Source organism: Anomalospiza imberbis, chromosome 6 (assembly GCF_031753505.1).
Source record: "Anomalospiza imberbis isolate Cuckoo-Finch-1a 21T00152 chromosome 6, ASM3175350v1, whole genome shotgun sequence".
Lineage (NCBI taxonomy): Eukaryota > Metazoa > Chordata > Aves > Passeriformes > Viduidae > Anomalospiza > Anomalospiza imberbis.
This window is the reverse complement of record NC_089686.1, coordinates 12,446,870-12,460,433: the sequence shown is the minus strand read 5'-3', so window position 1 is coordinate 12,460,433 and position 13,564 is coordinate 12,446,870. Positions and strand designations below refer to the sequence as shown.

General features: G+C 40.9%; 1 protein-coding gene across 1 annotated transcript in view; it reads right to left on the bottom strand.

Moving 5' to 3' along the window:
• Nucleotides 1–13,564, bottom strand: part of SETD3 (SET domain containing 3, actin N3(tau)-histidine methyltransferase) — a 611,377-nt gene that overhangs the window by 200,973 nt on the left and 396,840 nt on the right. The window lies entirely within an intron of this gene.

Here is a 13,564-nt window from a genome sequence, read left to right as displayed (position 1 = left end):
AAATGCAAAAAAGGCTTGGAACAGTAAGAAATGCAACTATGACTTTAACATACTGCAAATACTCTTTTGGCTAAGTAAAAATAGGACTTGCTTTCACTTACAGCATGATCAGTCTTACATGAATCTTAAATTCATAAGACAGAAAAAGTGAAATTAGTTTGCAGTTGATAAATGATATAATATATTTTTAAAATAAAAATCATTATAGTAACTAATTATATCATTATTTAGTACAAAACTTGTGATGAGAAGGCAATCTGGTGCCTGAACGAGCTTAATATTTCCTCTTCTCAGACTCCATCCTACAATCCTGCATAACTCTTGCTGTGAACCTAAAACACATCAGTTGCTGCAGGGGAAAAAATGGACAACTGATGAAAGCTGTTGCCTGTCCACATGCTACTTCATTAGCAGAATCACCAAATGAGATCCAGGCCTCAGATCGGTGATTGTCTTTCACCTGTCACATACCAGAGGTCAAACCTTGCTCAAGAATTGCAGGAAAGTGTCTCCCTGCCAGCAGGAACAGCTGATGGCTGAGACATAAAAGTCTCCTGCCCCTGAGCTGAGCAAAAGCAGTCCGTCATATAAGAGCAGCCTAGGTGGACTAAGTGGTCATTGTGGGTCTCCTCCAACTGAAATATTCTATCCCAATTTCAACACACCTGTAACAGTGGTAGCTCACATCCAAAGCAGGAATAATGTTGAACAGCTCAAAAGCTTTTAAAATTAATAGGGGAGACAACTTATTTCTGCCACAGAAAAATCAAAGAGGAATTAAAATAGAGTGACCATTTTATGCAGCCTTTTTTTTTTTCAGTCTCAGTGAAAGTTGTTCTCTTGTTTTTAAGTCACTGACTGCACTTAATGACCACTAAGAAGGGTGGTTTCCCTGTAACTGGGTTGGCCAAAAGAAAGCTGAAGTCTCTGTGAAAAAGAGGGGGGAAAGGGAAATATAATAGGATGGGAAGAGAGCATCTGTGTTACCTGAGGCATCAGGGGGAGAGCCACACTGAAGCTTGCTTTGCAAAATAGGCTCTGAAAAAGAAATCTTGAAGGACAGACCAGCCCGAGGTGCTGGCAGCAGGAGATCCCATCTCCCTCATCCCCACTGCTCTGGCTCTGTCCACAGCAGGTTTGGGCAAAAAGGCTCTCACCTGTAACTGGGGACTAATGGGAAAGTTTCCAGTTTGGGTTTCTTTCTTTTACACTCCTTCTGAAGGTGATGCTTTCAGGCAGGTTATCATTTTCCTGTAGCTTTGGCAACACAGTAGTTAGCATAATCACAATATGATTATTACTGATTATTGTGTGAGAATAGAAATTCAGCCATGAATATGATGAGCAGTTATCAGTGTCCAACTGATTGTGTTATAACAATGCCACAGATAGGGAAAAACTCATTCGACTTTTTTCAAAGTGATTTATTTGGTATAATTTAAATTCTCTTTTTTTGTAGCCTTAAGATACAGTTTTTGAAGATATAAATTTCTTTTGTGTTCAGAAATGCACAAAATCATCCCTTATACATTTCTCATTTTTTACAAACCCCCCATACTGAAAATTGGGTGATCAGATAAGATTCTTATTCACACTGAAACAACTGTAATAACAATTTATTTACAACTGCAATGGTACTAAAATTAAACCCAAGTGTGAGAGCTGCTTCTTGCTGAAGGTCTCTGAATGTCCTTCGAGTTTATAATAAGTTCTCATGGGACACATGAATTCATGCCCTTAATCCATTCTGACTTTAAAAGTCCAGCTTTTTTATGAAATGTCTCATTATACAAGCTCTTGCTTCAGCAAATGCACTCCCATCACTTTTCTCTGAAGTCTGTTTAATACAACACCTTCTGAATTATTTAATGGGCAAATATATGGATTAAATAAAGCAAACACATCTACTAGAGCTTCTATGTGCCTGACAAACTTTTGACCAAAACTTTCAGACATTCAACAGCTGTCATATAAATTCTGTAAGCCTCAGACCTGGTCAGCATTGTGGCCTCTGTGGCACAGCTTAGCCATTCCTGAAGCTGTGGCAACAGGTCCTTAAGGTCTCTTCCCACTCTGAAAAAATGACAAATCCCAGAAAAGTAGCAAGTCAGGGATCTGATCATGGAAAACCATCTTGAGGCTAGCAATAGAATCAATCAGAGCAGCTTTTCCCCTGCCCCAGTGTGTGATAAGGACTGCCCAGGTAGACTCAGGGGTCATGTCCACCCATTTCCCTGCTCTGTTGCTCCCCAGTCTCTGATGTGTGATTTTCACCTTCAGCCACAGCTTTTTTCCTATGGCTTACATTTTCTTCAGTGCTCTGAAATTTAATTCTAGATTACATTTCCATTTTTTGGAGTGATATATAGTCCATGGTGAATGTTTACCCATGTATGTGTAAGCCAGTCTGGAGTCTGTCTCTGATTAATTTGAATTTAAATCTGCATTTCATTTCTCCTGACCTTTGAAATCTCCCTCATGGCTACTCATCAGGAAACCTTGATATGATAAATTAGAAATTCTTTTAGATCTTGGATCAGACTGGAATAATAATCACACCATTTCCCAAATACCAATTTCAGGATTTGTTAGTCTGTTTCCAGAAACTGTGGATCGTTTAAGTCAAAAGAGTTGCAGACATTAAACTGGAAACATTTCTACATGTGAAATTAAGAGCAGAAAAAAATTGCCTTCCCTTCCCATGGCTCTTCCAGACATTTAAACCAGACATGCTGACCACAGTTTTAGATTATTAGTGACCCTTTTCTAAACTGTTCTGACCCCAAGGCTTCTTCACATGCCTTGATTAGTTTTATTCATAGCTGAAACTGTGAAACAAAAGCAGAAATCAGATGCATCTGTTAAAGCTAAGAAATTGAACTGTTTTATTATTCGTAGCAATTTAGGTGCACATAAAGAAGGTGTGGAAGTCTGAAAAAGCTGGGCACAGAGCAGCCAGCAGGTTTGGGACCCTGTGGCAGCAGAACACTTAAGACTGAGGGGAGTGGAGGACTACCCAGGAGGCACACGGGTGGCACATGACTTTTAAATTATCTCTTTTCCTTAGCAGAGGGATTCGTTGCTTAGGAAGAAGTCTTAGAGCCTGTAGCTGACCACCACCAGCCGCAAAGCTAAGTTACTAAATGGGCAGAGGTAGTGGGAAAAAAAAAATATGCACAACTTTAATGTCTCACTAATTCCATTCACTGGAATAATTTGTAATAATTATCTGTAAGTAGTCCATCAATGAAAGAAGCATCTCAGTGCCCCAGCAAAGGAAGCCAAAAAATTGCTTTCAGTCCCAAGGACTTCATCATCCAAACAACTGTGCTGTGTTTTAGAGCTCTGGCTTATGAGCTGTCTCTAAACTCCATTTGAATGGTACACCCTAACTGCATTATCCACCATGTTTTCCTTTTTTAGTAGGTTATTTTGAAACCTTTCACATGGAAGCTTGGATGACAAAGTATCCTGGCTAAAATCCTGGCCCAAATGAAGTCAAAGACTGTGCTGCCATTGACTTACATGGCTGAAGATTGTGGCTCCATGATCTGCAGAAAACAGGTCTGATTTCTCACATCTGTATTTATATTGGATTTTTGTTTCTTGTTTGGTGTCAAAATAATGGAATTGTACCTGTGTTAAACAAGATGTTGGCAGTCCTTCAAGTGAGTATACAGGAGACAGAAAATAATTTCCCCTCTAAATGCCAGTAAACAAACTTTCATAAATATACTTCACAAAGGAACTCAGTCTAGTTTCAGCAAGTCTTCATGGACCCTTCCTTAATGAACCATATGACACAATTAAATCTTAGCACATTGCAGACAAGGTCAGTTCCAAAATGTAACTTGAAAATACTAAGTACATGCAATTAGCTTCTTAGAAATTCAGCATTCATGGTCTGATTTGCCAGTTAACTTTGCATCTTTCCAAAGATATCTCGAATCCAACATCCCAGAATAATGCAAATAATAAGAGTGGCTTGATTTGGGAGCTATTAAAAAAGTAACTTCACTTGATATGCAGCTGGGTTTGCAGCAAAGTACTTTCCCACTTCTTTTGCAGCAGAAGGTTGCTCCTTCTGACACTTAATGTAATATTTTACTTTAAGGTTTTAACAGTCAATTATTTGACCTGGGCAATTCCAGCCCCACCAAATACAGTGAAAAGACAGGCTTGAAAGCAAGGTTTGCATCTTAGAGCTCAGTAGGAGTTTTGCAATAAATGTCATGGGTTGGCAGTGTTCCTTTAAGTTGGCACTTAAAGTAAAGACAGCATAAGAATACATATAAGTGTGTTTACACTGCAAAATTACCCAGATATAAAATTCATAATTTCAAGAATTTTTATAAAATTTTAATCCTTATAATCTATTTATTTTTTAATTATATTTCTATTCTAATCTATTTCTAATCCATTCCATTCCATTCCATTCCATTCCATTCCATTCCATTCCATTCCATTCCATTCCATTCCTTTGTGTTCCAAGCTTTTTTAATCTTTTCAGTGATGTACTGGATTCCTGTACCTTGCTGATATCCAGGACATGACAGATTTGTGACAAGGTGGCACTAGATTGGGAACCTGACTTGCATTTTATGCCAAAGTCCTAGTCCTGGAGATATCTGGTCAGCAATTACAAATGTCATAGAAACATCACAGAACTGCTGAGTTCATCAAAACTGTATATGTTGTATGGTTTGAATTCAATCCATGGGGCTATGAAGTCTTTGAAATGGCCCCAGGTGATACTAAAGCTTAACCCTGACGAGGTGGCAGAGCTCGTGTGAGCCAGTTTCAAAGGCTTGGTGTTGCCACCGGGTGGGAGGAGACTGGCAGACCCTCCTTTTGCCCAGGCCCAGAAGAATTCCCTTTGCATGGGAGGAATTGCTCGCATGTAAAGGAGAGCTCAGACGTATAATCCAGAAGGATGTGAAATTAACAGGGGGAAATAGGATGCCAGGGACAGAGCATGCGTTCGTGTGCGCGTGTGCCCGTGCGCAGGAGGGAGTGGGCTGGCTGCTTCTGCAATTTTGAAGCATTTCTCTAATAGCAACAGACAGATAGCCCAAGCATATATTACTGCTCCTCTGCTTTGTTGCTCATTGCCCAGACAATCTGGTGATAAGCACGGAAAAATGCCCAGGGAGAGAAATGCAGCAAAAACCTCAGTGTCCTTTCCTACGTTCACGTCTCTTCTGCAATATTAGCCAAAGCAGACAGATGCCCAGACATCATCCCGTATCAGCCCACCCAGAGATCTCAAAGCAAAAAAACATAAGAGTAATTGTCAGGCACGAGGATGTTTTGTTTTGCATGGAGCGTATCTTCATTTGGTAGTAACCGTTTTAAAGTCTGGAAGAATTTTGCACTCACTAAGCTGATTTTACAAGCAAAGAGAAGTGCTTGTCAGCAAAGGTTAATGTAGCTGTCACCGCAGGAGAGCCCTGTGGGTAGAAAGTCTCATCTGGCTGTTTTTTAAAGGGCAAGAGTCATCACTGTGAAGGAGGAATTTTTCCATTCCTAGGAACCTTTCACATCATTGTAGTGAACTGCTGCATCACTTACCACTTCTCAACAGTTTCTCTGTTTTTATGATTATGAATATTTGAGTCTATTATTTGTATTTGAAAGTCTTATATGATGTTCTTGCCCAAAATGAATAAGTCTTTATTTGAGATCATGAAAAGAGAACTTCTGTGTGTTTTTATGGCTTGCACTGGTACCATATCAGAGTAATGCGAAGTATAAAAGACCCATCTCCCCTTTTTATTGATGGAAGCAGGGGAAAGAAGAGACTAAGCACTGAAATTAGGCTACGTACTCTAACCTCCTGCCTCAGGTATCCTGAACACCTTTAATTCATGGTGGTCTCATAAGGGACCTAATAAGGGAATTGAATCCAAGTCTTCAGCATCCAGGCTACCTGCTTACTGTTGGGTAGGCTCAACCCTCCATTAAGCATCAAAGGTGAGATCTGTACAGCTATGGGCTAAATACTCCTAATTCATGTACTGTAGTTGCAACAAAGAGATATTTGGCCACATCAGGCTGGCCTGACCATGGAGGGTCACACACTGGAGATATCCAGACCCTGTGGTCAGCTTCCATTTAGACCTTTAGGATGTCGCTGGCACAGCCAGGGGACACACACACTCCATGTCACAGCAAAAAGCCAAGAATGATCCTTGGACTCCCGAATAGCAGATGGCTTTATTTCCCCCTGGTTACCAGGAGATGGAGTCGTGCCACATGAAGCATCAGTGCAGGCAATGCTTTGCTTCATAGAGAGGACCTTTAGTTGAGATATACAGGAAATTTTCTCTTGGAGCTTACAAATAAGAAAGCTGGCAGTGCTGAATGATTCGATGAAGAGGCATGGAGGGGAAGAAGGCAAAGTGTGGGCATTCCCTTGTGAGGACAGTGCTGTGAACAAGCCAGTTTCCCAAGCAAGTTAATAGAGGCTAATAAAGATGCCATTGGGTTCAGCTCACATGGCAGCTATTTGTATGGTAACAGCCCTTAAGTTTTACTGAACTACATTTGAAACAAAGACTCCGAGGTGAAAACCTGGATTTGGATCCACTAGAGACCAAACCACCATACACATGTCGCATAAAGAATAGAGAAAAGTACTAATCTTTGACCCAGATCCATCCCATTATCTCTGCCATGTCAGATGCAGGAAATATCCATATGGCAGCAGGCTATGCATTGGATATCACAATTTAACTGAGAATCTGTTGACAGAAGAGTTTGTACCCTGGCAGAACTTCATGCATGGAAGCTCAGAGCAGCTACAAGATTTGCATTACCCCTACAGCTCAGCCATGTCCTCCAGTGGAGGCCAGAGGCAATCCTTCCAGGAGAACCTCCATGCCTTCCTTGGGCTTTGAATGACCCTGAAAGGCCACCTTCTCTGCTCCTCAATCCACAGCACTTAGAAGCAGTAGAGAGCTGAGAGGCCCTGAGAAGCTGCTCTCAGCCAAGGGATAAATGGTGGTTATTTCATGGAGCACTGCCTGGGTTGCATAAAACAGTCAGCATTTAGAAATAGCACAGGATCCTCCTTAGCTGATGAATAGCCAAAGCACCGGGAGCAGGGATGCTTTTTTCACTGCTGATGCTTGCTCAGAGGGGATTTCCTTCTGCTCCTGACCCAGATGTTGATACAGGCCTCTGCTCAGTCTAGCTTGGGTTACTGCAGGATGCCCCAAGGGCATCCAGAAATAGCAATGCTGTGCGATCTCCAGTGACCTCCCAGTTATCTCTGTGTGAAAATCAGGCTGTTAATTTTGACATATATTAGCTGTAGTTAGTTCAAGACCTCCTTATCTGACCTCCTCTTTGCTTGACTGTTGGGGCTGTGGGAGGTAATCAGACCATCATTTCCCAGATATGACCTGTTCAGGGCTTGTGACAGGTCACTGACAGGGAAAACCCCTTTGCTCCTGAGCTTTGCTCCTTCCTGCCTGCAACAGCCAAAGGTGACAACTCCTGACACCCATCAGGTCCCCACTGAAAATGCTGCAGCCAACGCTGAGGCCAGGGAAGAGCCAAGAGTAGAAATTCCTTTAAACCTGTATACTCCTACAGCAACAGATACTATTGCTCATGAATTAAACATCAGATAAATACAGCTTTAATTTGCAGTTATTTTCAGCAGGTCTTAGAAAACTCTGCAAAAGTAAAAATTCTGCACAACACCTAGAGTTTGTTGATGTGGTTGTGCCTTTTTGGCTTTCACAGCTATGTTTCTGCAAAGCTTTTAAAGTGCCACATCTGCTTTTGAGCATTTTGAACTATGTCAGGTTGACTCATAAATCATAACTGATATACAGACTATGAGACGTTTTGCTTATGGCAAAATAACTCTAAGTGTCTGAAAATGCCATTCTTTCAAAACTTAGGAATTAATTCCATTATTTAGGTCAATGGGACTTTAGAGCTGGAATTGCAAAAGTCTGGAGGCACATTCAGACAGTGGAAGTGCCAAAGATGTTGAAGCACATCAGACACTGAGCCTGTGTGGACACCAGTGGCAGGCAGGCACCTAACCCACTTGGATTTATAAAAGGCCATCATGAACTTCCTTCAGAATTAGGCTGTTAGAGAATTTAGTAGTCTGCAGTACTGTTGCTCCATTTAAGCCTTTTCTGCAGGGTAAAACAGCACCAGAAAGGGAAGTAGTCAGAACCTGCTCAGAATGTCCCTTAAGTTTCCAGGTACTGCATCTAGAGCAGGTTTTAGTTGCAATGCTCCCAGACCACTGTAGCATTTGCTGTTACCAAGAGAGATACTTGAAGATACCCCACAGTGGCAGATACCCCACAGCAGTTTGAGGGGCAGAGCCTCCTCACCTTTGGGGAGGGAAATGATCAAGTGTTTCTTCTCAGCCTTGCCCAGAGAATGTGAAAGAAAAGGCACCAAGGCAGTGCTGGGGGAGCCTGGCTGTCTTGGCCCTTATATTCAATACTATTGTAAACGAACTGAAAATTTGCATAGTCCCTTATCAGAGAAAGTCGTTCTTTGGGTATTTCATGAAGACACTGGATTTGATTGGAAACCACTAGTAGTGTGGTTACCAGATGCCTGCTGGCCCTGGGACAGATAAGCAAGGGATGTAGCTACCCAAGAGCTGCCAGATTGGTTCAAGATTCTCCAGGTATCCTACAGTATGCATGGTCTGCACAGCCACGACCCCTCCAGAGGATCCTCCAGAAAAGAGCCCACTAGAATATCCACATGGACTTTTGCAATTTCTTTTTTTTTTTTTTTTTGCTTTCCTATTTTGTCCTTCCTGAATTTTTTTTTTGGCCTCTAGGTATGTTTTTTATGAAATACATGTCTGAAGGCTTGGTTGAGCTGTCAGTGTTATACACCTCATTTCTCAGAAAGATTTCAGAAATACTAAATTTGTAATATCTCTGGGTTTAGACCAGCATCCATTCTTTGCTGCATAACCTGATTACTTTGGGGAAGAATCTTTCAAGTTTCAGCTGGCTTTTATTGGCTATGACTTGTATTTTCAACGATTAGAAAATATCTGAACAACCTGTTTATTAGCTTTTTGTCCTTCAATAGGGGTGGTGTAATAGCAGCATTGGCTGCTGCTATCTTTCTTCCAACAAAGTAACATTTTTGTGGTTCTTAATCAAAAAAACCTTATTCTCTCCAAACTAGAGATGGAACTGAATGATCCTGGGACAAATGGCTGGATCCAAATGGGATTTTTTCCTTTTGAGTATGAGCTCAAGCTATGATTAATCACCTTTTCTTTCAGTGGAATATACTAGCTTCTGTTACTGAGCTTTTTCACCTCACAGAGGGAAATGAAAAAGCAGGGTATTTTATTATGCCTTGGATCACTGATGAGGAAAGGCTCATTTGTACAATTCACTGAGCAAGTCTTTTGGTCTATTTCTTGTTACAGACAAATTATATGGTTATATGTTAAGTTACAACACAAAGTATTCAGATGTTACATAAAATCAATACAAAGCTTTCTGAAAAGAAGTATACATTTGAATGTCTTTATTTCTCTTGTGACCAAAAAAGCAAAAAGATCCATGTACTATAAAACAAAGAGAACCCATTCAAGGGTTGTTACTTATTGTTCTATTGCTGTTACCGCAGGGAAAATAGTAGTAATTTTTAAAAATCATTTCTGCATGATCTGCTTTTGTGTGAACTGATAAGAAAATATGTTCTTTCTACACATGCAACACATAAGGAATGTTTACTGCCCATATGGTCTCTTGAGGACTCTGACATTAGAATTTCTACGGTAGCAAGTTGAGAGCAAAAAAAGCAATTATCTGAATGCTGTAAAACTGTGATATTTTCATCATGCCTGTGCATAAAATGAGAATAAGAAGGACAGGAAAAGCATTTAACAATGTGTCACCTGTATGGGAATCCTAGATGTTATACACTATGGTTGAGCTCTGCTGATTTACATCCTCTGCAGGGTTACCTCGCTGCTTTGTACAAAAATCTGCCATGACACAGAGCCCAGAAATGTGCACCAAAGGCTACTGCTGAAGGTGCTTCATCACAGCACGATTAAAGGATGTGATGGACTCGTGTCGTTCCATTAGAAGGAGAAATTAGGTCTTTGATGCTGCAGCAGTTTGTTTCATTCCACATCTGAGTCACCCCAGCATGTCAGGACGCAGTGGGATTTCTGCTTATCGAACCCTCTGACAGTATTCCTGATATCGCACAGGGTGCTGCCTGCGCTGGGTTGGCTCCCCAGCTTCCTTGCATTAAACACTTCCACAACATCAAAATGTATTGGTAGGCCTGTCACAGCCAGTGTGACTCCAGCTACTTGTGTTCCCTGGAAAATCACCTTGAATAGAAGATGCCCGTTTGCTTTTGACTGTGCTATACAACTATTCTTTCATCTTTCCTAAGGCTTAATATATTTTTCCAGTTTTTTGTGTAGAATAGTAAGAGCTGTGTGAATGAGCAGTCTCCATGCCAGTGGATCACAGACTGCCTAGCATGGGTTCCGTCTGTTCAGGTCTTACCTCACTTGCATTGTGGATTTGTGTGTACAGGCACATACACACTTTCCTTTATTTTATTCTCATAATAATCTGTCCTCAGTATCTCCACCAGTCAGGAAAATAAAACACTGAGAAGACAAATGAGGAGCAGAAGGGTTTTGTGATCAGATGAGCATTGAAAAAGCAAAGCCTAATTTCCTTTGAGAAGAGCTATTACCCTCTATTTAATTCCTGACTGTTTTTAGGGATGGTGTTCACAGCTTCCTTTGGTATGAGCTTTGGCTATTAAAGCTCAGAGCATTAAGCTCCCTTTAAGGATGTACTTCCAGACACGGGGTCTAATACTGGTCATTTGATCAAATGCAATTTGTTTACATTTTTAATCAATGTGCCCACATTCACTCATTCATGCCCACAGTCCCATGAACACTAATAAATTCTAATGTATGCAGGAAGAGTGAAAAAATCTGGATGTTGCACATTCAAGGAGCTCAGTTTGAGGTACATAAGGAAGTTTTTTTGAGCTGCAGGGTAACTACAACTATCAGTTTCTTCAGAGGTCGCTAAAGATTTCAGGTTTCATACACCAAAACAAACAACATTTTTAAATGTATTTTTTGTGCCTTAATGTTGTGTTGTTTGCAAGCAAATATTGCATTTTCACACCTGGCTTCTTCAATTTCATCCATCAATAAAAATGCTAATTTTGAGAATTAATTAAAGTCAAAAACTTCAATGAACTTCAAGTTCATTGGGAATAGGAGCAATCCAATAGCTTAACAAAAAAATCAATTAAAAAGCCACCAAAAATAAACTAAAAAATAAAGGACCTGTTTCCAACAGCTGATATACAGCACAAAATATTTATTTGATTGTTTCAGGCCATTAGGTACAAGAATAAGTATTCAAATTAACCAAATTAAAAACTAGTCATTTTAATACAAAACCTTCTGAGTACAAAATTCTCAAACTACCATATCATCTTGGAGAATACTGTTTAAATCAAACTTCATCCCCATGTGACTGCTGCACAGATGCATGTTATTGCCCCTGGGTAGGAACAAGGGCAACTTGAAATTTAGCATGTCAGGTCAAGGGTAACAGTTCCCCTTCTGAGTTTAGTCTCTAGCAATGGCTCAGCAGAGAACACATAAAAAAAGAAAAAAAGGTGATTAAAAATATCAGTAAACTACACCTTGAGAGATTGCCTTGGGGTGGATGAGCATTGACTGCGTTCATTTTATGAATGGGAGAATCCAAGCAGAAACACAGTATCTTGGGAGTAGTAAATTAAGTCTCCAGCCAGAGCGGGAAGAAAAGCCAGAGCTGTGCGCTCTATTCACCACACCAGAAATCCCTCAAATGCAGCCCATGAGCTCCTACCTGTGGCCTGGGAAGCCTTAAAAATCAGCTAACAGCAAGCTGTAAAATAAGCCATCTTTAATTGAATGATCTTGATAAAAAGTCAAGGCAGCTCCTGTCTCTGCTTCAGCAGTGCCTTGCCTATGAATTGCTGTGCAGTCCCCAGCCTGAGGGGCAACCAAATAATTACCCTGCCTGAAAGAGCAAAAGGGCGGTAGCACTGGCATGGGAGGTGTATTGTAAATGCACACAGGGGACTTCCAAAAGGTATTTTATGTTGTATCACAGTGATGAGCAGACCAAGTCTGTAGTTTTGTTCTACAACTCACTGCTAAATATGCACAGCATTTAATTTTCCTTTCATGTCTGAAACATTTCATGGATGCCAAACTAATCAAGAACTCCAATAGCAAATCAAGAGGCTATAGGATAAATCTCATTATCCAGAATATGTTTGGCTACTGCAATCCATTCTTTATATATTAAGCATTGTTTCAGTGTTAATTAACAGTGTCTAATAATCATTTGAAACACTGAAACAACAGCCAGTGTTAACCACGGGAATAAAAGATTAGCTGGGATGAAGAGGGAGATGTGTTTACATTAGGTTTTTTATGCAGTATGGAGTTGCATAACTGCATACTCATTTTTTGCACAGCTCACAAACTTTTCAGGGGCAGTAACTTGATCATGTGCTTTCCAAAGCACTTGAAAAGCTTGTCTGTGAAAAAAGTGGTTTTAAGTGACCAAAAATGAAAGGGCAGAGGATTCTCAAGCGAGATCATCGGGTATTCTGGTTGCCTGCACATTTGGAGAGTTTTGAGTGACCTTAACAGCAGTTACATAAGCATATGGAGAGAAAATAAACTCGTATTAAATGTGTAACACATATGGTCTCCTGACAGGATATTCCAAGCCACGCAGTGATTTTATAGTCCACATGCAGTAGTTCTTTGGTCTCCAAGTAGGAGTCAGAAATAGTATATCAGCATGAACTCTCCTGTCTTTGAGGGGCAGTCAGAGTGTTAATATTAAAATACACAATACACTTTGGCTAGCTGTGTTTAACAGCAAAAAAGTGCCATCTGCATGGGTTGCAGCTGATTTTACCAGCTGATAACACCACATATGATATGGCTGTATGATGAGTACGTGGAGTAACTATTTTCCTGGGGTGTGCCATGAGGAACTTTAGGGTAAGGAAAATGTCCTCAGCAGTTTTATTTTATTTGGGCAAGGGAGGACCATTCTGAGTGCTTCACAGGGCAAAGTATATCACCTGGGCTGCCTAGGGCCACACGGTGTAAAAGACTACACCAGACCTCTTCTTTCCAGCTTCAAAGCTAAACCCAATCAGCCTCAGCCCAGGCTGAGATTGACAAAGGGCACAGAAGCACTAGTGTACTGAAAGTTGGGTTTTCTTGTTATTAAACATGTCCATCAGCCGCATAAACTCCGAGTGCTATTATTCTGTCGTGTTTGGGTCACACAAAAGCCTCAGCGGCAGAACCGAGTCCAGCAGACGTCACTTGAGGAGTCGGTCTAAGGAATTAGTTCCCAGTACGATCCACTGCGGTGCTGTGTGACACCCTGTGCCGGCTGTCCAGCCAAGTACCTGCCCGCTTGCGCTCTGGGCGGAATCAAAATAAAATCGCCTGTCCCAAGGCCACCACGGAAACACGCGG